General features: G+C 38.6%; 1 protein-coding gene across 5 annotated transcripts in view; it reads right to left on the bottom strand.

The window, feature by feature from the left end:
- SLX4IP (SLX4 interacting protein) overlaps positions 1 to 22305 on the bottom strand; it is a 286122-nt gene that overhangs the window by 24251 nt on the left and 239566 nt on the right. The gene's annotated exons all lie outside the window — the stretch shown is intronic.

The following is a 22305-nucleotide window of genomic DNA, read 5'->3' as shown; positions in this document are numbered from 1 at the left end:
ACAACATGGGGGAGGAGTAATACGGTAAAGCTTTGGAATGTATTTAAAATTAAGTTGCTATCAATCTAAAACAAACTGCTACTTACATATGATATTCAATGTGAACCTCATGGTAACCACAAGGAAAAAAAAATATTCTTTTGTGTAAATACACAAAAGAAACTAAACTAACCAAGAAAAAGAGAGAGAGAGAAAGAATTCAAATAAAATCAGAAAGAGGAGAAGTTACAACCAATACCACAGAAATACAAAGGATTGTAGAGAGACTACTATGAAAAATGATACGCCAAAAAACTGGACAACCTAGAAGAAATGAATAAATTCCTAGAAACCTACAATCTTCCAAGACTGAATAATAAAGAAATACAAAATCTAAACAGACCAGTAAGGAGATTGATACAGTAATCAAAAACCTCCCAACAACAAAAGTCCAGGACCAGATGGCTTCACTGGAGAATTCTACTGAACATTCAAAGACTTAACACCTATCCTTTTCAAACTCTTCCAAAATTTGAAGAGGACAGAAAGCTTCCAATCACATTTTACAAGGCCAGCATTACCCTGATACCAAAACCAGACAAGGGCACCGCAAAAAAAGAAAATTAAAAGCCAATATCCTTGATGAACATAGATCCAAAAATCCACAACAAATATTCGCAAAACATATCCAACAATACATTAAAAGAATCATATTCCACGATCAAGTGAGATTTATTCCAGTGATGCCAGGATTGTCCAGTATCTGCAAATCAATCTATACTGTACATCACATTAACAAAATGAAAGATAAAAATCACATGATCATCTCAATAGATGCAGGAAAAAAATCTGACAAAATTCAACATCCATTTATGATAAAAATTCCCAACAAAGTGGATATGGGGGAAATATACTTCAATGTAATAAAGGCCTTATTTGACAACCCTATAGCTAACATCATACTCAATGGTGAAAAGCTGAAAGCTCTAAGATCAGGAACAAGACAAGGATGCCCACTCTCACCACTTTTATTCAGAAGCAATATTAGAAGTCCTACCACAAATATTAGGCAAGAAAAAGAAATAAAAGGCATTCATATCAGAAAAGAGGTAAAACTGTCGCTACTTGCAGATGACATAATACTATGTATAGAAAACTGTAAAGAATCCACCAAAAAACAAACAAAACACTGTTAGAATAAATGAATTCAGTCAAGTTGCAGGGTACAAAACCAATACACAGAAACCTGTAGTATTTCTATACACTAATAACAAAACATTAGAAAGAGAAGTTTAGAAAACAATCCCATTTACAGTTGCACTAACAAAAGAATAAAATACCTCCTAATAAATTTAAGCAAGGAGATGAATGACCTGGAGACTGGAAACTTTAAGACACTGAAGAAAAATAAATGGAAACATATTGTGTACTCAGACTGGGAAGAATTAATATTCTTAAAATGTCTATACTACCCAACACAATCCACAGATTCAATGCAATACCTATCAAATTTCCAGTGGCATATTTCACAGAACTAGAACAAATAATTCTAAAATTTGTATGGAACCACAAAAGATCTTGAAAAGCCCAAGCAATCTTGAGAAAGAAGAACAAAGCTGGAGGTATCACACTTCCTGACTTTAAACTTACTGCAAAGCTGTAGTAAATAAATTTTGGTACGGATACAAAGACAGACACACAGATCAATGAAACAGACAGAAAGCCCAGAAATAAACCCACACATATATGGATAGTTAATATATGACAAATGAGCCCAGAACATACAATAGGGAAACGGCAGTCTCTTCAAGAATGATGTTGGGGGGCGCCTGGGTGGCTCAGTTGGTTAAGCGACTGCCTTCAGCTCAGGTCATGATCCTGGAGTCCCAGAATCGAGTCCCGCCCGCATTGGGCTCGCTGCTCAGCGGGGAGTCTGCTTCTCCCTCTGACCCTCCCCCCTCTCATGTGCTCTTTCTCTCTCATTCTCTCTCTCTCAAATAAATAAATAAAATCTTAAAAAAAAAAAAAAAGAATGATGTTGGGAAAACTGGACAGCCATATGTGAAAGAATAAAACTAGACCAAATTTGTGTATAATAATACACAAAAATTAACTCAAAATGCATTAAAAACTTGAATATAAGATCTGAAACCATAAAATTCTTAGAAGAAAATGTAAGTGTTAAACTCCTTGACATCAGTCTTAGCAACATCTTTGTGGATGTGATTCTAAAGACAAGGGAAACAAAAGTGAGAGTCCACAAATTGGACCCCATCAAACTTAAAAGCTTCTACCCAGCATAGGAACCATCAAAAAAAATGAACAGGCAACGCACTGAGTAGGAGAAGTTTGTTTTTTGTTTTTTGTTTTTTTTGCAAACTATATATCCATTAAGGGGTTAATATCTAAAATACATACAAAATTCATTTAACTCAATGACAACAACAAAACAAACAACCTGATTAAAAAATGGGCAGAAGAGAGGCACCTGGGTGGCTCAGTCAGTTAAGCATCCAACTCTTGATTTCAGCTCAGGTCATGATCTCAGGATTGTGAGATCGAGTCCTGTGTTGGGCTCTGCACTGAGCATGGAACCTGCTTATAATTTGACATCTGTATACATTACGCCTTCTGCCCCTCCTACCCTTCCCCCCTCCCCTCTACAAAAAGGGGGAGGGGCAGAAGACTTGAATAAACATTTCTCCAAAGAAGACATACAGATGGCCAACAGGCACATGAAAAGATGCTCAACACCACTATCTAACAGGCAAATGCAAATCAAAACCACAATGAGAAACACCTAACATCTGTCAGAATGGTTATTTAAAAACAGATAAGAAATTACAAGTGTTGGTGAGGATGTGAAGAAGGGAACCTTTGTGCACTGTGAGAATGTAAATCCGTGTACCCACTAAAAAAAAACACAGTGGGACGCTTGGGTGGCTCAGTTGGTTAAGCATAGGCCTTCGGCTGAGGTCATGATCCCAGGGTCCTGGGATGGAATCCCGCATTGGGGTCCTTGCTCAGTGGAGAGCCTGCACCTTCCTCTGCCCGCCGCTTGCCCTGCTTGTGCTCTCTGACAAAAAAATAAATAAAATCTTAAAAAAAAAAAGAAAGAAAAAAAAACCATAGTGGCCTCAAAAAATTAAGAACAGAACTACCATATGACCCTGATATTCTACTCTGCGGTATTTATCCAAAGAATATGAAAACACTAATTCGAAAAGATATATGCACACCTATGTTTATTGCAGCATTACTTATAATAGCCAAGATATGGAAACAACCTAGGTGTCCATCGATAGATGGATAAAGAGAATGTGGTACATTTATACAATGGACTACTACTCAAACATAAAAAAAAAAGAATGAAATCTTGCCATTTTGACAATACAGGTGGACCCTTAAGGTATCAGACTAAATGAAATAAGTAAGGCAGAGAAAGACAAATACTATATGATTTCATTCATATGTGGAAAACCAAATAAACGAACAAACAAAATACAACAAAAACAACAGACTAGTGGTTACAGGGGGCGGGGGGGGGGGCGGCAGTGAAAGGGTGAAGAGGGTTATCCGAATGTTATCTGGATGATAAATAGACCTATGGTGATCACTTCGTAATGTATACAGATGTCAAATTATAAAGATGTACATCAGAAACTTACATTTAAAGAGAAGGGGGCATAGTCAGTGAAATACTACGTTGCCCCTAAAAATGAATAAACTACAACTCCAGGCCCTATCAGAAAAAAGTCTCACAAACAAAATTTTAAGTAAAGAAGCCTGGTACAAAGGAGTACATTCCATCTGAAAATGGAGACATTACCATTCATCTCATAGGGTAGCAACAGAATTTCATAAAAAGTACCAGCATGGTTCCTTCTTCTCTCCCTCTCTCCCTTCCTCCCTCCCTCCTCTCTTCCTTCCCTTCAAGCTCACCTCCAGGTGTAAACTACTCTGTTGATGACCTTCCTGGAAAGATTAAGGACGATTACCCTTCTTTGGGGGAAGAGGGGTAAGCATCTCCAGGTTCTAAGACAACCTCAGAGATAGTATTATATCCATGAAATTGGAAGGGTCAGGAGTTATAAGAGGTGGTCTCCAGGACTATCAGACTCTTCAAAATCCATGATTATCATTGTTCTGAAATAACTTTTATATATATATGTGTGTGTATATATATGTATGTGTATATATATATATATATATATATATATATATATATACACATACCACAAAGAAGTAAAGAAGTTCCCATGGGATGCGTGGGTGGCTCAGTCGTTAAGCGTCTGCCTTTGGCTCAGGTCATGATCCCGGAGTCCCGGGATCGAGTCCCACATCAGGCTCCCTGCTTGGCAGGGAGTCTGCTTCTCCCTCTGACCCTCTCCGCTATCATGCTCTCTCTCATTCTCTCTCTCTCAAATAAATAAATTCTTAAAAAAAAAAAAAAAAGTTCCCATTTTTACATTCAGTACCTTCTGACACTCCTGTAGAAAGATCCAGAACATCAGTGACTGCAGATTTGACGTCTGTCTACACAAGCTACAGCTTTGACAGCACAACTGCTTTAGTCATGAGGATTGCAAAATAAAAGTGACATCTATGATAGCATAATCTCCAGATTTACAGAAATGAAATGTATTTTTTCTAACACATCTGAAACGGATTGCATTTTGATCATGTGCCTTTCTTCTGCATAAAATGTCAAACAACATATGCACACCACTGGCATTTTTCTGAGTGCTTTAAAACAAATCCTTTATTCCTTAGGTCACTGAGAGTGGAAGAGACTTCCGCATCTGTTTATTTGTCTTATTTCTTTGGGGGGAGGATGGAGGTTGTAAGAAAGGAGTCCTTAACAATTTGGAATTCACAAATACACACAGAAAAATTTTACAGTGATTTTCAAAGTAATGATTTATAAAGTCAGTCTTCCAAAGGTGTGAAAAACAATAACTAAATGCAGTATCTAAAAATGTTTGCTGGTGAATCATACTTAATACTTACAGCTCTAGGTGACTAAGATTGAGATTTTCAAAAATCTCCCTGTACAAAATCTCCAGCAATAGAATGTTTTTATTAGGAAGGGGCTAAAACTGAAGTTGACTATGAAAGCTACAGCTCTGAATTCAGGAAGCACGGTATCTGGACATACCTTGAATGATAACAAAATCTTACTTGGGAGGCTAAACAACAGTCTCAATATGATACCTTCCTCTACAGAAAAAGAAAGCAGACTAAAGAAAATTGTAACTAAGTGATTACTGAAATTATCAGGAGAACTGAGTTCATTGAACCCTTTTCCCCATCCTTCCCATCCCCAGGATAGGATTATGCTAAAGAGAATCATTCCTAAACTGGCCACTTGTCATGATTTCAATGGAAAACCACCCCCCACCCCTGCCATGGCATCTACAAGAGAAATGGCAAGTTTAACATGTAAAAAAGATTTGCACCTGCTTAATCCAAATTCCACTGGCCATAGGAAACTTTATTGTTTAAAGAGAATTTGAAGAGAGATTAAACACAAAAGATACTGTGTCAGTTCTTATGACAAACTAGTTTTGATATATAAACAGAGAAAATCACTGCCACTAAAATATACTTACTTGAAATGCTACAGAGATACATTTCATTTATCCATAGATAACAGGCAGTGATAAAGACTACATGCTTATCTTTGCTCTTTAATGTAATTAACTTTCCTCACAGAGTTCAGCCGGCCACTGAGATTTTGTACTTATCCAGAGCTAAAGCAAAGTTCCACTATTCTCTAAATAACAACCTGGCAAAGAATCCAGGAGGCCCTTTTCTTTTCCCTTCCCCACGTCGAAGCTCCAAGCTTGCTAACCCTGGTGTTAGCACAGAACTGGAATCAGGAGGAGACTGGGGTTGGGGGACAAAATGGAAATCATAAAGTGAGCATCTCTTCACTTGAAAACTACCTGACAATGGCATTCCAAGACTCCGCAGCACTTGTAAATCACATTTAAGTCCGCCTGCTTTCTTGCCAGTTATTGTGGTCCTCCTAAATCTAAGAAGACTGTCGTTAGACACAGGAAGAGATTGGGGTTAGGAGGAGGACAGTTTCGTTGTGGAATCAGCTTTCTACCAGGAGTCTTCAGGTATGTGTATTTCTAGAAGTAATTTATATTTCTGCACTGCTTAATGTCACTCGAGGAGCAGTACCAGCAAGAGTCCATTCCCACCCCCCCCACCCCCCGCCCCCGGGCCTCCAAGCAGCCGCTGGCGTCCTGTAGTATGTGAAGAGCTACTGCTCTACTACCTTTGCACAGACCTCCCAACCTCCAGTGAGGCCCCAAATGATGATTTGTTACCACATTAACATTCTTCTGGCTCACCTGCTCATTCACCAAAGAGCATTAAGTCTCTAGAGAAAAAAGGGGGCTGGGGGGAAGGGACTCAGGGATATTTATGAGAGAAAGAAAAGGTGGCTCATGTTTTAAGAACGAACCTGAGTTCTGCTATTTTATTCCATATTTTGTCTAAATAAACTGCTCCAAAATGGCTTTATTAGAAATTCAGAGACTTCATGAATAGAAAGGGAAAAACAACAACAAAAAATCAAATATGGGTTGAATGAATTCCATCCTGGCTTAGCAGGGCAGTAGATTAGTTGTAAGTAGTACCATGCTCCAGTGAGTAACGCTTTCTAAGGGAGTGCTCGTGTATTGGGGTTGTTATATTTCGTAGTCCCAAGACGCTGAGAACAAATATCCAACATGGAGCTTTTACTGTCAAACTAATCAGCTTCACTTGTTTTCCAGGGGACTCATAGCCAAGGTGATGTGAACTTCCCCCAGGCTGCCAAGAGAAGCCTGTGGTACAGTGCATCACAAGGCAGAGCCCTCTCCCACAGCTCTTCTGAGAGCACGTGGATCCTGGGAAAATGCCTCTGAGTGGCCTGCTGAGCCATCAGGACTGCATGACAGGTAAGCGCTGCTTCAGAGCTGGCTCCACCCAACGCTGCATGGCTCTCCTCCAGCCAAGCCTTCTCCCAAACCACAAGGCAGCCTCAAAGTAGGAAGACCTACTTTGTCCCACAGTATCTCTCTCCCTAAGATGACTTCTTCATTATTATCATCATCATCACTCACAAACATGAAAAATGTCAAACATCCAGAAAAGTAGAAAAATAGTGCCATGAACACCCAAAACCCCACCATCTAGACTCAGTAATGGTTAATATTTTGTCATATTTCATATACCTATTTGGTAAACCATTTCTTTTTTTTTTTTTAAGATTTTATTCATTTGACAGAGAGAGAGAGAGAGAGAGAGTGCACAAGCTGCAGGGAGGAGCAGAGGGAGAGGGAGAAGCAGATTCCCCGCTTGAGCTGGGAGCCTGATGTGGGACTAGATCCCAGGACCCTGGGATCATGACCTGAACCCAAGGCAGACGCTTAACCAACTGAGCCACCCAGGCGCCCCTTGGTAAATCATTTCAGAATAAATTAGACATCATGACCCTTCACTCCTAAATATGTGAGCACAGACTCACATATAACAAGACATTCTCCTATATCACCAAGATACTGTGATCACAACTGAGCATGACATTATTGCTCCATCAAATAACCAGCCCACATTCAAATTTCTCAAACTACCCCCAAAATGTGTATCAATGATTTTCCTCTTGAATTAGAAGCCAAAGTTCATGCATTGCATTTGGTTATGTCTCTTACATTTCCTGTAATCTAAAATAATCTCTCCCTTTCTTTTATTCATAATTCTGACCTTTTAAGGAGATCAGGCTAGTTGTCTTGTAGAGTGATCCCCCATTCAGGATTTGAACTTTAAAAATAAAAAAAACCTCAGTTGCCTAAATTAAAATTTTCAACCTGTATGCTCTCTTATAATGCCAGCCCTTTATTAATTTTGATAGCTTCTTTAAGTGTTGCAGAAAACAGCATGTTCAAACTAATGTTATAATTATGTAATTCAAAGTCTGGAACACAGATGACTTGAAGATTTAGTCCTAAAGATTAATTTCAAAGAAATTGGATCTTAAATTTATAAACACTTAAATTTTAGCAAAGGTAAGCAGGTAGGATAGTCGTCTCATATTTGTTTTAAGAAAGGGCACTTGGTGGCAATCAGATGACTATATGCTGACCTGGAAGCAGCTCCACATTGAGGACCAGTTCAGACTTGTGACTGTTTCCAGTCTGAGGTTATGAGTCAACTCTCATTCTCCATTTGAAGACTTGGTGAGATTTAATAAGAGGGTAGGAAGGAAGGGGCTGATAGCTACCAAGTACTGACAATGTCTTCTTCTATGCCAGACTAGACCAGGAACATATAAAGCATTTTAAAAATGAAGAATATGTGTATTTTAAAGCTATTTTGTTCAGGAAAAATGAAGTTATAACTCATTACTTCTGAAACCGTCCATTCAGAAAGTTACACCTGTCCTTATTAGACGGCCAAGGGTAGACAAAGCACAGTGTGATACCTTCATTTTGAACATACCGTGAGGTTCGGTATAAGATGGAGATTTTGGAAAAGCCCTGATGGGGCCCTTTGAAATATGTTATAGGTCGAAGTGTGATCTTCACCATTGCTGGTGATGGGTGAGGTTGAGGATGGGGGTTGTTCTGTGGGAACCAAAAAACAAGAGTCCTACCATAAGTTTAAGAACACACACACACACAGGATCCTAGTTTAAGACCACAATTGGGAAACAATTTGGGTGGGTAAGTGGAATATTTGGTCCTGGGCTAAAAATTTCACTTATTACCCAAGACATTTAGAGACTCCAAAAAGTATCCCTTGAGATAACATTTCACGTCCTTAAATAAGGACAGTACTGGACTCTGAGTCACAATAAAGCTATGTCTATTTGATGCCAAAACAAATGGGGCAAACTAGTTAGTTCCACGAAAAAAACAAAAAACCTACAAATAAAATTATTACTTGAGGCCAAATTTACTTAAAAAAAAAATTTTTTTTTTCTACCTGTCACTTCATTGACTTTGTATGCAATACCACTGGCCCCATGTGCTATTAATTTTACTATCTATGGGATCCATCTGAGAATGTTACCACTGAATGAGAAAGCTTCTCAGGCAGACAAAAATTAGAAGAAAACAAATTGAGAAATTATCGCTTCTAATTTCTTTCCTATACTGCTTTCCCACTTTTTGGTTTATGAAAGTACGCCCTTAACATTAGGTATGAAAACCATGTCTACATCATGTGTAAGCACCGATGAAATGATACTCAAAACAATGGTTCCCACAATCGTTAACTCTGCCAGACCACACATAATAATGGGGATGACAGAACTGGGTACTTATAAAACTCAAAGTTCCCTACAAAACCCTTCCCTCACCTTTAAATAACTATGCATAAAGGAAACAGATTTTTTAAGAAAGCTTCTCAGTGAGGTAGCCAGTTGTCTGAACTGCTGGCCGTTCAAGCTCGCCCCTCGGCAACAACTTTCACACTTCCTGTGCGTAGGATGAGCTCCAGATGAAGCATATCCTCTGTGGCCTCCCGGTCTCGCAGGGGGGTCCATTCCAACACTGCGATTCTACAACCATGTGCAATGAGAAAAAGAGTTTAGGAACCACTGGACTATTCTAACAGGATCGCAGCAGGATCACAGGACAAGAAACATCCTTGAAGGATCATTCAGTTCACTTCCTGCTTGTTAGCCAGGACCATATGTAAATCATATTTTAAAAACAACACCGAAATTCCAAACGAGAAGATGCAACACCTAGCTACGTGCAACTTGATTCTTCCTTTACCATTTGAATTGAGGTTGTAAACTTAGCTGCTTTAAGGGGCAGGAGAGTAACATGAAAAGGGCTGAGTGTGGGCTGTGGAAAACTGAGGAAAGCGCATGCTTGGTTTACAGAAGACAGGAGTTACCCTCAGCTGCCACTGAGAATTAGGGCACTGGGGTACCAGATTTTAGGCCTTTCCAGAAAAGCTGAATATCCAAATTTTTATGTGTAATCTCCCAAATTTTAAATTAGCAATGAATTAAGATATACTGTGCAGTCCAAATACAGTGTTTCTGAGGGCGGCTTCAGCTTTGCACTGCCAGTCTGCAATCTGCAATCTAAATTCTTCACTCTGAATTCTTCACTCTGTAGCTGAACTTCATTTTCTTGTGTTCTGTTTTCGGCAGAGCTGAAAGAACGCTGGCCGCTACCAAATGCTTGGAGATAGGTAGTCAGTTTCAATCTAGTCATGTACTCTAAGCTAAATAAACCCAGGTCCTTAACCTCACTACACAGGACATGTTTATCTACCTTTAAATCATTCTGACACTTCTAAGTCCTGACATTAAAGATACACAGCTAACAGTTTGACTCAACGTGGGGGAAAGTGAAAAGACTGTACAATTTCAGAAATCATTAATCGTGTCAATGTGTGAGATCTGTATTTTAAAAATCACAAAACTTACATTTATTAAAAAAGGACTTGAAAAGCCTGAGTAACATACCATGTTCCTGGGTTGGAAGGGCTAACTGTTATAAAGATGCCAATTGTGACCATATTTATTTATTTAACAAACATGTACTGAGTGCCTATTACGTACCAGAAAATTCCAATCAAAATCACAATGAAAACATTATTTGTGTGTGTGTGTGTGTGTGTGTGTGTGTGTGTTAGGAGGCAGTTTAGAAGTTGTCAAAACCAATTCTAAAATTAATCTAGAAGAATAAGCAAATAAGAATAGCTAAGGAAAAAAAAAACCCTCCAAATGAAAAATTTTTTTTTCTAATTAAAAGTGATGTATACTCAATGTGTTAAAAAAAAAAAAACAACTAGACAAAAACAAAAAGGTATAAGGAGAAAGTTAAATTGCCAATAATCTGACCACTCAAAAAGTTACTTCTGTTACCTTGACTTTTGATGTCCTCCAGATCTTTCCTCAAGATATAGAAATACATACACATATATATTTTTTTTTTACAAAAATGGAATCACATGACAAATGCTGCTTTATAACCTGATTTTTCTTTCTTTGAAAAAAACCTCAATGTTATGTAAATTGACTTTCGGTGTGGTATCACTCAGGAATCCACTTTTATTCTTTCACAATTTAATATTCGATAGAAGAGGGTTCCTACTGATCTGCAGTGCCAGCTCTGCCATATACAGGCCTCTCTTTCAGAGTTATTTTATTCCATTGACTTATCATCAATATGTACTGTATCAACTACCTGAGCTTTATTTACAGTAAACCTTAATATCCAGTAGGGCAAGTTCTTTCCCTGACCCTCAACACTGTTTCTAGTCTTCTTCTGGAGTACTTGGGAGTTATTCCTGCTCCTTTATGCTTTCATATGGCTTTTAGTAGTAGCTTGCCAAGTTGCATGAAAAAATTCTGCTGGGAGTTTGATTAGAAAGGCCCTGAATTTATCGATCCATTTGGAGACAAATGGGACTTCCTATACAGCTGACATGGCAGACCCCCCAACTATTTTTAAGGGCTTTTAAAAATCTCTTTCAATAAGGTTTAAAATTTTTCTATGTAATGTTCTTGCATACTTCATTAAGTTTATCATGAGGTACTTCCTATTTTTTATTGTTGCCATCATACGTATTACTTCCTAAAAATTTAATTTTCAAATCATCTGCTATTGCAATTGACTTTTGTATGTTGATCTGCAGTTGAAAAACCTATTAAACCCTCTTATTAATTCTAATAATCAGTTGCCATATTTCCCTTAGACTTTTCATTACACTTTTACTCTTTCTTTATTTCCTATTTTTTCACCTGTATTTTTCTTCTGTGACTTACTGTTTGGGCCGGAATCTGAATATTGCTGCTAGTAGGAATCGTTGTGGGGCTCCTGATTATAAAAGGAACATTTTTAATGTTTCAACACTGAGAATAGTATTTGTTTCCATTTCACCTAAGTTTTCATATTTACTAGTTTTTGTAATAGGCATTACATCACAGATTTGTGGCTCTGTCCTTGATGACACACAGTGAACTGCTTTCTCCTACAATGTTTATGTAGGCTTTCTCCTACGATATTATGGTCTATATTTTCTATTCAGCATTTGTCTGTAACAAACATTCCCCTCAAAGAAAAACAAACAAACATTCCCCTCAGTATTGTCAGTCATTTGGGATTTGTATCTCATTCTACAACGTACTAGGTCTTTTTCCAATTTTTGATGCATTCACTTAAGTCACATGTAAAAACAATAAATACTCTCAAAGTTTATCATCAATCCTACCATCTTCAATTATTAAATAAACCACTGTGAAGTTTAAATAACCACCAACTTAGTCTAGAATCTTTCCAATACCCAGTCATGAGCCCACTACCCATATGTAAATCACTTGGGGAACCTGAGTTCCAAGGCTGGGGTCTTTCTCACCTGTATTGATTCCTGAATCCCCAGCACCCAAGAATCTGATGTAGATCTGGTGTGGGTTCCAGAAACCTGTACTCTGTTTAAAGAGCTCCAGGGGATTCTGATGCACAGCTCAGATTTGGAAGTGACTGCTCGAAATCTTATTTTGTTGATTTTCTGATATGTTATAATGAACTTAGTAGCAAGAGTCTTGCTAGAGTAATGGTGGTACTTTACAGAGTTCTTGGAAGACAAAAACAAATGCAAGTTCTGGAAGTGAATGTAAGGGAGAAATTATCCTAGCTCCTTAAACACAAACAAATAGGACTCCCGTAGGAGTACTATAACAACAGTGAAGAGGCATGGGGAGAAAGCTAATTTCTAAGGCACTCAAGGCCCAAACTACTGAGGCAATTTATGAGAAGCCAATGCATATTAGCTCAATTATTATCGCATCTCTGGAGGATTTCAAAGAACAAGTCTCATGCCTCCTTTGTTTTGTTTTCTAACTGCCAGATGATCTACCTTTTCACAGAAAAAAAAAAAATCACATACTTCTCATTTTTTATCTTCCCCAAGTTCTTAGAGTTCACCTAACATGTACTTCATTTTGATATGTAAAAATTAAAGTGATAGATATGCAATGACTTATGATCGTAATTAAGAAGCTAAATCAGAACTCACGTAGACTCAGATTAAAAAGGAACTAACGATGTATGCTATGACTCAGGTTTTATTATTTCCGAAACACTACCTTGATATTCTTATCTTAACTGCCTAAATGAGGCCAAGTTTAGAAGAATATGTAAAGAGGACTTTTTAATTTTGTTTTGCTTACACAGTATTTACTGATAATATAAATATCAAATGAAAAAATCAGAAACACTTGTTAATAAAAAAATCATAAAACAGAACCTCCACCTTCATCATATACACGTTCTTAACACGAAATTGAGAGATATAACAAGATGTGTGCTTCCCAATGAGAGGCAACAGGAAATACACCCCATCTACCACAAAGTATTGTTGCATAAGAAACAACAACAACAGGGATCTGACCTCATCAAGTCTGTGGATCTAACTACCAGTTTACAGGAAATACAGGGGCTGGAAGAATATGTTAATATTACCATGCAGATGCAGCCAGCCAAACCCAAAATGTGGGAAATTCCAGAGGACACTTGACCTAGTTTCTTCAATAAGTAAACAGCAAGAAAAAAACTTGGGAAGGGTGTTCCCATAAGTTCACAGAAATATTCACCTAAGGTAAAGAGAATCAATCAAATGCAATGAATGTGTGGAACAACCCTACTATAAAAGAATTGAAGAGAAAAAGAAATCTGAAGACAGACTATATATCTGATGACATCAAGAATTTTTTTTTCCTTAATGGCACTCTGATCATTAAAAAAGAAAAAAAAATTCTTATTTTTTAGAGCTGTATATATTGAATTGTTTACGTGTACAATATATGATATCCAGGATTTACTTTAAAACTGTCTGGAAGTGGGGACAAGAAAAAGCAAGTGGGAGGATAAATGAAATAACATTTGCCCATATGTTTAAAATGTAATGCTGCATGCTGGATAAGAGGAGGTTCAGTATAATTCTATTGTTGTATGCATTTAAAATTTCTAAGAAGTTTAAAAATGAAAGTGACAATTCTTCTGAAGACTTAAATTTAAAAATACCACCGTAATTTGATGAAAATATTCGAGAACTTTAAAGATGATGCATTTTTTCTTTTATTTATTTATTTTTTTAAAGATTTTATTTATTTGAGAGAGAGAGAGAGAGAGCACACACGCAAGCGGGGGAGGAGCAGGCAGAGGGAGAAGTAGGCTCCCCAGTGAGCAAGGACGCAAGGCGGGACTCAATCCCAGGAAGACTCAATCCCAGGTTCCTGGGATCATGACCTGAGCCGAAGCAGACGCCCAACCTACTGAGCCACCCAGGCATCCCACATTTTTTCTTTTAAATATTTGTGTTAATATCATCCTTCTTCCAAAGTTTCAGAACATATAGTCACAATTAAAGCTTGCTTTTCTAATTTTCTCACTTTGAAAATAACATTATATAAAAAATGCAAAACATTCTTTAGTATGTTAGGAATTATAACCATAATCTTTAGAATAATTTTATAAGTAACAATTAAAAAGCAACCCAAACAAAAATTAACTAATAGGTGACTGTAAAGCTCTGATGTTCCAGGGGCGCCTGGGTGGCTCAGTCGTTAAGTGTCTGCCTTCGGCTCAGGTCATGATCCCAGAGTCCTGGGATCGAGCCCCGCATCAGGCTCCCTGCTTGGCAGGAAGCCTGCTTCTCCCTCTCCCACTCCCCCTGCTTGTGTTCCCTCTTTCACTGTGTCTCTCTCTATCAAATAAATAAAATCTTTAAAAAAAAAAAAAAGCTCTGCTGTTCCTTAAACCTTAAGTAAGCACACTATCGCCCTCACAACAGGAATAGTAACTTCGTTCCTGAGCTACTAGTGGTCCAAGTTGAAAATATAACTGATTACAGATATAGGTATAGATACAGATACATACATTCTGCAGACTCAAGCCACATTACCAGCCTCTTAAGTATGGAGTAAAAAATGCACCATACTTTAAAAAAATTGAGGCTTGCAGTAAAAAGAGCACATGCCTAAGCGGAATCTGGGGAATCTGGCAGAGATAAAGGAGACCCTCCTGCTAAAAACATATAGAATTTGGGTAGAAGAAAAACATGCTTAAGCACATAGTGGAGCTCAAAAGAAATGGAAATACCAAGGCAATACCAGAAACAGAGAGGGAAAGAGCAGGAAACTAATGCGCTGACGCTCTAATGGCCTCGGGAGAAGCATCTGGTCAGAGATACACAGGAGAGGACTGAAGCCACACCTTGCCTGCAGCCCAGCCCCACCACCCGAGGAGCAGACCAAGAAACCCCACTCTCTCCCGACCTGTGTATTTTTCCTTTTGTTGAATGCCCCTGAGGCTCCACAAAAGCCTCTCTTAATGTTTCAGGTATCCCAGACCCTCCCAGCTTCCTGGATCTCCATCCCACAGAACCACCCTTCTTCAGATTCTTCCTCTATTCCCAGCTTCCAAAAGCAAACATTTTCAGCGTGCTCCTCAGCTCTCGGTCACGTGACTGAAGCGGATATGGTCTCCGGCCACTTTTTCCTTCTTTTCATAGCAGCTTTCGCTCTTTCTTTCGTTTTTGTAGAAGGTTCCTACAGTAGGAGGCCTTTGCACTTGGTATTTGAAAATATTGGACCCTGCGGTGCTTTGGAGTCTCTGAAAGGGAGTCCTGGAGATCCCAGGGAGGCCCGGGAGCAGGCTGTGAGTTTCAAAGTGATACCCACCTAAGCAAGGACATCAGTACCCTTGTGTCGTGCATTTCCTTCTGTCTTGTGCCCTGCACCGCCCCTTCCACTTCCTTCCCTGACCTTGTGCTCCTCACTGGCATACTATGTTTGCCTCCATCTTTTCGCAGAGGCCCAAATTCTCCACGGGCTCTCCCACCACTGAGGTTCTACAAGAAGCTTCTATCACTTCTTCTTAGGCTTTTCCTCAACACCAGCCCCATCTACACCTCCCGTCATCACCGCTCCCCCAGTCTTGCCCTGTGGTCTACTCAAGTGATGCTCCATGGGCCTTTCTCTGTCTACCTTCACCTACACCCCTCCACTCTGCTGAGTCCCATCACTGAAACCCCTTCCCACACATTGGAGCAAGTCTTTCTTCCTTCTCAGCTCTCTTCTGAAAATACAGTTTTTCTAGAAAAAAAACATCCCTGGGCTCAGAAAAAATAGAAAATTCCTTAGAAATGGAAGTAAGGCAACATTGTTAAACAAGTCTGAGCTGTACATCTCTATCTGGAAATTAAATGTTAGTAACATGACATAAACTAAATATCACTCTAATGGTAAGCTGCTACTGAGGGAGCAGGATGGCAGCAAACTGGAGTAGTTTCATACAATGAGACACTCTACAAAGTGGAGATTTTACTCTTTCCGACACTGAAAATGATCTCAGTAGAGGAGTTATAGGGACTAGTGTGAACAGAAAATGGTTACATTTTTTTCATCCTGTCAAAAGCCAGGTGTTCCTCTAAAAAAATAATCAAACCAGAGTCTTCCCAATCACGCTACTTGTGTACCTACCATACACAAGTACTATGCGAAGCCCCGGGTGGGCCAGGAAAACTGCTCAGCTCCTGAGGGACTCAACTGAGGTCAGAGGGAGAGACACAGCAGGTAAAGGATGCTGGTTACAATATAAGTGCTCCAACAAAGACATGCACTGGGAGCCGGGGAGACCAAGGAAGGGTATGCCTCATTAAATAAAGGAGAGTAATGAACTAAATGGGAAGGAAGGCGATCCCCAAGGAAGGGAAACATCTAAGCAGAGTCTGCAGGCACCAAGGACAGAGAATGGTGGACCCCACAGGCACGTCTGCATCCAACCACAGACAACTCTTCATTGGCTCCCGGGAACCCTGGGAAGTAGAGGAGGCTCAGAGTTCTCGATGCACAGGATAGGGAGAGACGCGGTACAGGGGAGAGACAGGGAGGGATAAGCAAAGGAGCTTGGACCTTGACATGTGGTCAGCTTTACAACCTAAAGTAAAGGATTTTAACAGGAGTTACTGAAACCCATTAGCATCCCCAGTTATACCTTGCAAATACTAATGGCTCACTATGTGATTCCATTAATATGAAGACCTTGACTATACTGAGGATCATTTTTCTCTTCACTGATTTGGTTAAAATGGAATAATTAGGGATGCCTGGGTGGCTCAGTCAGTTAAACATCTGCCTTCAGCTCAGGTCATGATCCCAGGGTCCTGAGATTGAGCCCTGCATTGGGCTCCCTGCTCAGTGTAGAGAGAGCCTGCTTCTCTCTTTTCCTCTGCCCCCTCCTCCTCTTTTCCTCTCCCCCCTCCTCGTGCTCTCTCTTTATCTCAAATAAATAAAATCTTTTTAATATAATAAAATAAAATAAAATTTAAAAAAATTAAAAAATGGAATAATTCAAGCTGATAAATTTGTGGAAGGATTTAATCTAAAAATCCTAGAAAAGAAATCTTTGGCACAATTAATAATTTATTAATTCATTAAAAATAAGGTGTTTAGGGCACATGGGTGGCTCAGTTGGTTGCGTGTCTGCCTTTGGCTCATGTCATAATCCCAGGGTCCTGGCTCTCTGTTCCGCGGGAAGCCTGCTTCTCCCTCTCCCTCTGCCTGCTGCTCCCCCTGCTTGTGCACTTGTGCTCGTTCTCTCTCTCTCTCTCTGTCAAATAAATAAATAAATCTTTAAAAAAAAATAAGGTATTTATAACAATTTATTTTTATTTTTTTAAAGATTTTATTTATTTGACAGAGAGAGACACAGTGAGAGCAGGAACACAAGCAGGGGGAGTGGGAGAGGGAGAAGCAGGCTTCCCGCTGAGCAGGGAGCCCGACACGGGGCTCGATCCCAGGACCCTGGGATCATGACCTGAGCCGAAGGCAGACGCTTAACGACTGAGCCACACAGGCGCTCCCTATTTATAACAATTTAAAATGATGCTTAAACTGACTAGGTTAAAAGAGACTCTTGATCCTGATTAGTAAATGTCAGCTTTAACCCTTTTGGGAAAAAAATAACATTTACTACAAAGCTAATTAAAATAGTTTGGTAGTGGCATAAGGACAGACATGTAGAAATAGAACCAAGAGTCCAGAAATAAATCCTCACATTTACTGACAACTGATTTTCTTTTCTTTTTTTTTTTTTTTTTTTTAAAAGATTTTATTTATTTATTTGAGACAGACAGAATGAGAGAGAGAGAGAGGACATGAGAGGGGGGAGGGTCAGAGGGAGAAGCAGGCTCCCCGCTGAGCAGGGAGCCCGATGCGGGACTCGATCCAGGGACTCCAGGATCATGACCTGAGCCGAAGGCAGTCGCTTAACCAACTGAGCCACCCAGGCGCCCCCTGACAACTGATTTTCAACAAGGGGGCCAAGACAATTAAATTGGGATAGAATAGTCTTTTCAACAAACGGTACTTGGGACAACTAGATAACCACGTGCAAAAGAATAATGCTGGAGCCTACCCCACATAATACATAAAATTAACTAACTCAAAATGGATCAAAGATATAAATGTAAGAGTTAAAACTACAAAAGTGTTAAAAGTCTTAGAAAAAAACACAGGCACAAATCTTCATGGCCTTGGATTAGGCAATGGTTTCTTAGATATAATAAAAAAAGCAGAAGCAACAAAACAAAACAAAAAAACTGAATAAATTAGACACTATCAAAATTAAAAACTTTTGTGTTTCAAAGATACCATCAAGAAAGTGAAAAGACAATCCAAGGAGAAAAATTTTGCACATCATCTATTTGATAAGGGACTTATATCTAAAATATGTAAAGAACCCCTGCAACTCAATAAAAAAAAAAAAATCCTCAATTTAAAAATGGACAAAGGATCTGAATAGACAAATGGCAAATAAGTACTTGAATAGAGGGTAAACATCACTAGCCATCAGGGAAATGGACATCAAAATCACAAAGCCACAAGGATGGCTATAAACAAGATGACAGATAATAACAAGTGTTGGCCAGAATGCGGAGAAAATGGAATCCTCGTCCACTTTCGGTGGGAATATAAAATGGTGCAGCTGCTTTGGAAAACAGTCTGGAAGTTCTTCAATATATTAAACACAGAGATACAAAATTACTCAGAAATTCCATTCTTAGATATATACTCATGAGAAATAAAAACACTCCACTCAAAGACCTATACAAATATTCATAGTAGCATTATTCTCAAGAGCCAAATGGTGCAAACCCAAGTGTCAATCAACTGAGGAATGGATAAACAAAATGTGAGACATCTATACGATGGAATATTATTTGGCAACAGAAAGAAATGAAGTACTATCGATAAATGCTTACAGCATGGATGAACCTTGAAAACATTATGCTAAGTGAAAGCCAGTTACAAAGAACACCAACATATTATAAGATTCCATTTATATGAAATATCCAGAGTAGGCAAATCAGTAGAGACAGAATATAAATTGGTGGTTACCTAGGGATGGGGGTGGGAAGGGTGTTGGGAAAAATGGAAAGTAGCTGCTAATGGGCACAGAGTTTCTTTATAGAGTGATGAAAATGTTCTAAAACTGGTTCTGGTTGACAGTTGCACAACTTTGTGAATAATAAAAACCACTGAATTGTATACTTTAAATGAGTGAATTGTATGGTATGTAAATTATATCTCAATAAAGCTATTATTAAATAAACAAAAAAAGAATGGGATGAAATGCTCTTCAACTAAATGGATGGGAACTGTCAGTGTTCCTCATTCTTTTTTTTTTTTTTAATAAAGATTTTACTTATTTATTTGACAGAGAGAGACACAGCGAGAGAGAGAATTACAAGCAGGGGGAGAAGGAGAAGCAGGCTTCCCGCAAAGCAGGGAGCCTGATGCAGGACTCGATCCCAGGACCCTGGGATCATGACCTGAGCTGAAGGCAGACGCTTAACGACTGAGCCACCCAGGCGCCCCAGTGTTCCTCATTCTTAAATCCCTAAATCAAATACTTAGGAAAATGATGCTTTCCTCTAACTGAAAATGTCTGAGACTTTTAAAATGGGGTATATGACTAGTTGATCATGCTGGCAAATTCTAAGAGGCTACACAGAAAAAAATGTTCCCCACTGTTTTACTAGATTCAGCAAACATCATCTACAAGTATTTGATATGTGAATTCTATAATTTTCCAAGAGTAGGCATCCTTGCCCCACAGTTATCCTAATTAAATTTCATTGGTGTCTTTTAGTCCATTAGAATACCATATACTACTCCAAATCCCCAGAGTTTATTCAGCCTCATTTTTACTTTTCTAAAATACTAGAGAGAAAAAAAAAAAAAAAAAGGTTGAAGAAGCTGGAAACAGGAAAAAAAAAAGTATGAAAATGTTTCCTCATACATGAACTATTTATAAACTCTACCCTTTTGCTATTAACAAGTTAGTATTTTACTAAAATAAGGATAAATTTACACAATGCTCACATTACCTTGAAAGGAAACCCAGAAGCTGTTTTATTTTCAAATATATCTTATGAAGAAAGATTTCCTAAGTGTTTCAAAAATGTTTTCTATTTAAGAGAAACCTTTACAAGTCATTCTTTAAATAATGAGAATTTCTTTTCCCCCAAGGGAATAATTTCTACTTCAGTGTTTCTAAGAATATACAGGGTTAAAACCGTGTAAAATAGATTTTCTCACAGTTAGTGGAGAGCAAAACACCGCAAATAGGAAACCAGACAGCTCGGGGGTCAAAACACTACACTTCCAGGTCAGACTTCTGGTTGCAATTAAGTAAAATTCCTGCAAATATTTGTAAGGAAATCATATTTTTGGTGTCTCCTTTCAGGCCTTGTAACTTTTTATTTTCTTTAATAGGAACTTACATTTGTGGGTATATAAATATCTATATTATTTATTAAAGACATACAGAAATACAAAAACATAAACATTTATGTACACATACACACGAATTTATGACCCCAGAACTGCAATTTGATCTTGGCCTCAAAGGTAAAACTAGCATCTCTTCTAGGCATTCATTTTTTATGTTTCAGATTATGTGGACCTAGTTTTGTTTTTGCTTAACACAGACATGGCTAATTTGGTTCTCAAGACATTTCACAAAATAGGTTAAGCCAAGTTTCCCATTAGATTGTATGGTTCATGATCAAATAGTTAAAGTAAATTTGAATCTGATTGGAGTTTAGGCTCTAAGTAATAACAGCACTGTGTTAGAACAACAAATATAAACAAGCTCCACAATTAAGTGTACCTGAGCAGTTATTAAATATGCTTCTACTCAACTCCCTGGGAATAGCCCAGGGGTTCATGGTGCTTTACAAATACCTACCTCAGAAATCTGTGGCGGGTTCACTTAGAGACAATAGAAATGTCTACTCTACCAAAGGGAGCAGATACTCCCTGCCCAGTTCACAGAAGTTATTACAGTGAGAATATGATTATTTTGATTACAAACAATTGAAGTGGTAAACTGAAAATAGTAACTACAAAAAAAAAAAAATACAATTTTAGATTCCCCTACTTTTGTTCTAAATAATTAGAGTAACTAGGGTGCCATGTTAGGGAATTTGAAAATGAAAGCGCTCTGGTTTTTAATCATCATCTGGGTTGTAGTCCCCACCATTCCCAAGGTATTTAGTTAGCAAATCTCAGTCCCAAAGTGTTACACCACAATGTCTTATCCTATTCTAGGGCCTCTTCACTTGTCCTCTGCTCCCTTCAAAATCAAGAGGCTCCTACAGATATTTAATCTGTTAGATAATTACTATTTTCTCTCTCAAGCTTCCTAATGGCTATTAATATTAGCAATGTGAAACTCAATTACTACAAATTTTAAAATCTTGGCATGTAACTGGAGAGCCTGGCCAAAGGAAAAGAATTTAAAGGGAACAGACAAGCTGGTAAATGCTCCGGGCACTTCCCAGACATCCGAAGGGTATTGCTATAGTGTAATGCACATAAAACTCCTGAGAAATGAACAGTACATGCCAAGGCAAATAGTTTCCACTATCCCTTGTCATCCCACACATTAAAAATTATATGCAACCCCTATGAGAAAAGGCCACTGCTTTATGAGTGGCGGTGGGAGGGTGGGGAAGAGGAGCTGTCCTCATTATTATCTGTCAAGCACAGGAGAGGTGGCCACTTTTTAAGACTTTATCTGGGATGTGCCAAAACAAAGTACAGCTTACAGGAGTCTCACAATCCTTGCACGCCCCCTACACCCCCCACCCCAATACATACGCACATACATATGCTAAGCAGTAGCCAAGCCATCTGGACAACAGAAAGCCAGTGACACGGGGGGCACATTCCCAAAATTCTGGGATAAATCAAAACTTTCACTGGGTGAACCCAGAGAATTACAGGCCTCCCAT

Source organism: Phoca vitulina, unplaced genomic scaffold (assembly GCF_004348235.1).
Source record: "Phoca vitulina isolate PV1807 unplaced genomic scaffold, GSC_HSeal_1.0 scaffold22, whole genome shotgun sequence".
Classification (NCBI taxonomy): Eukaryota; Metazoa; Chordata; class Mammalia; order Carnivora; family Phocidae; genus Phoca; species Phoca vitulina.
Note: the sequence above shows the minus strand (reverse complement) of the source record. Positions and strands in the feature narration are given on the sequence as shown.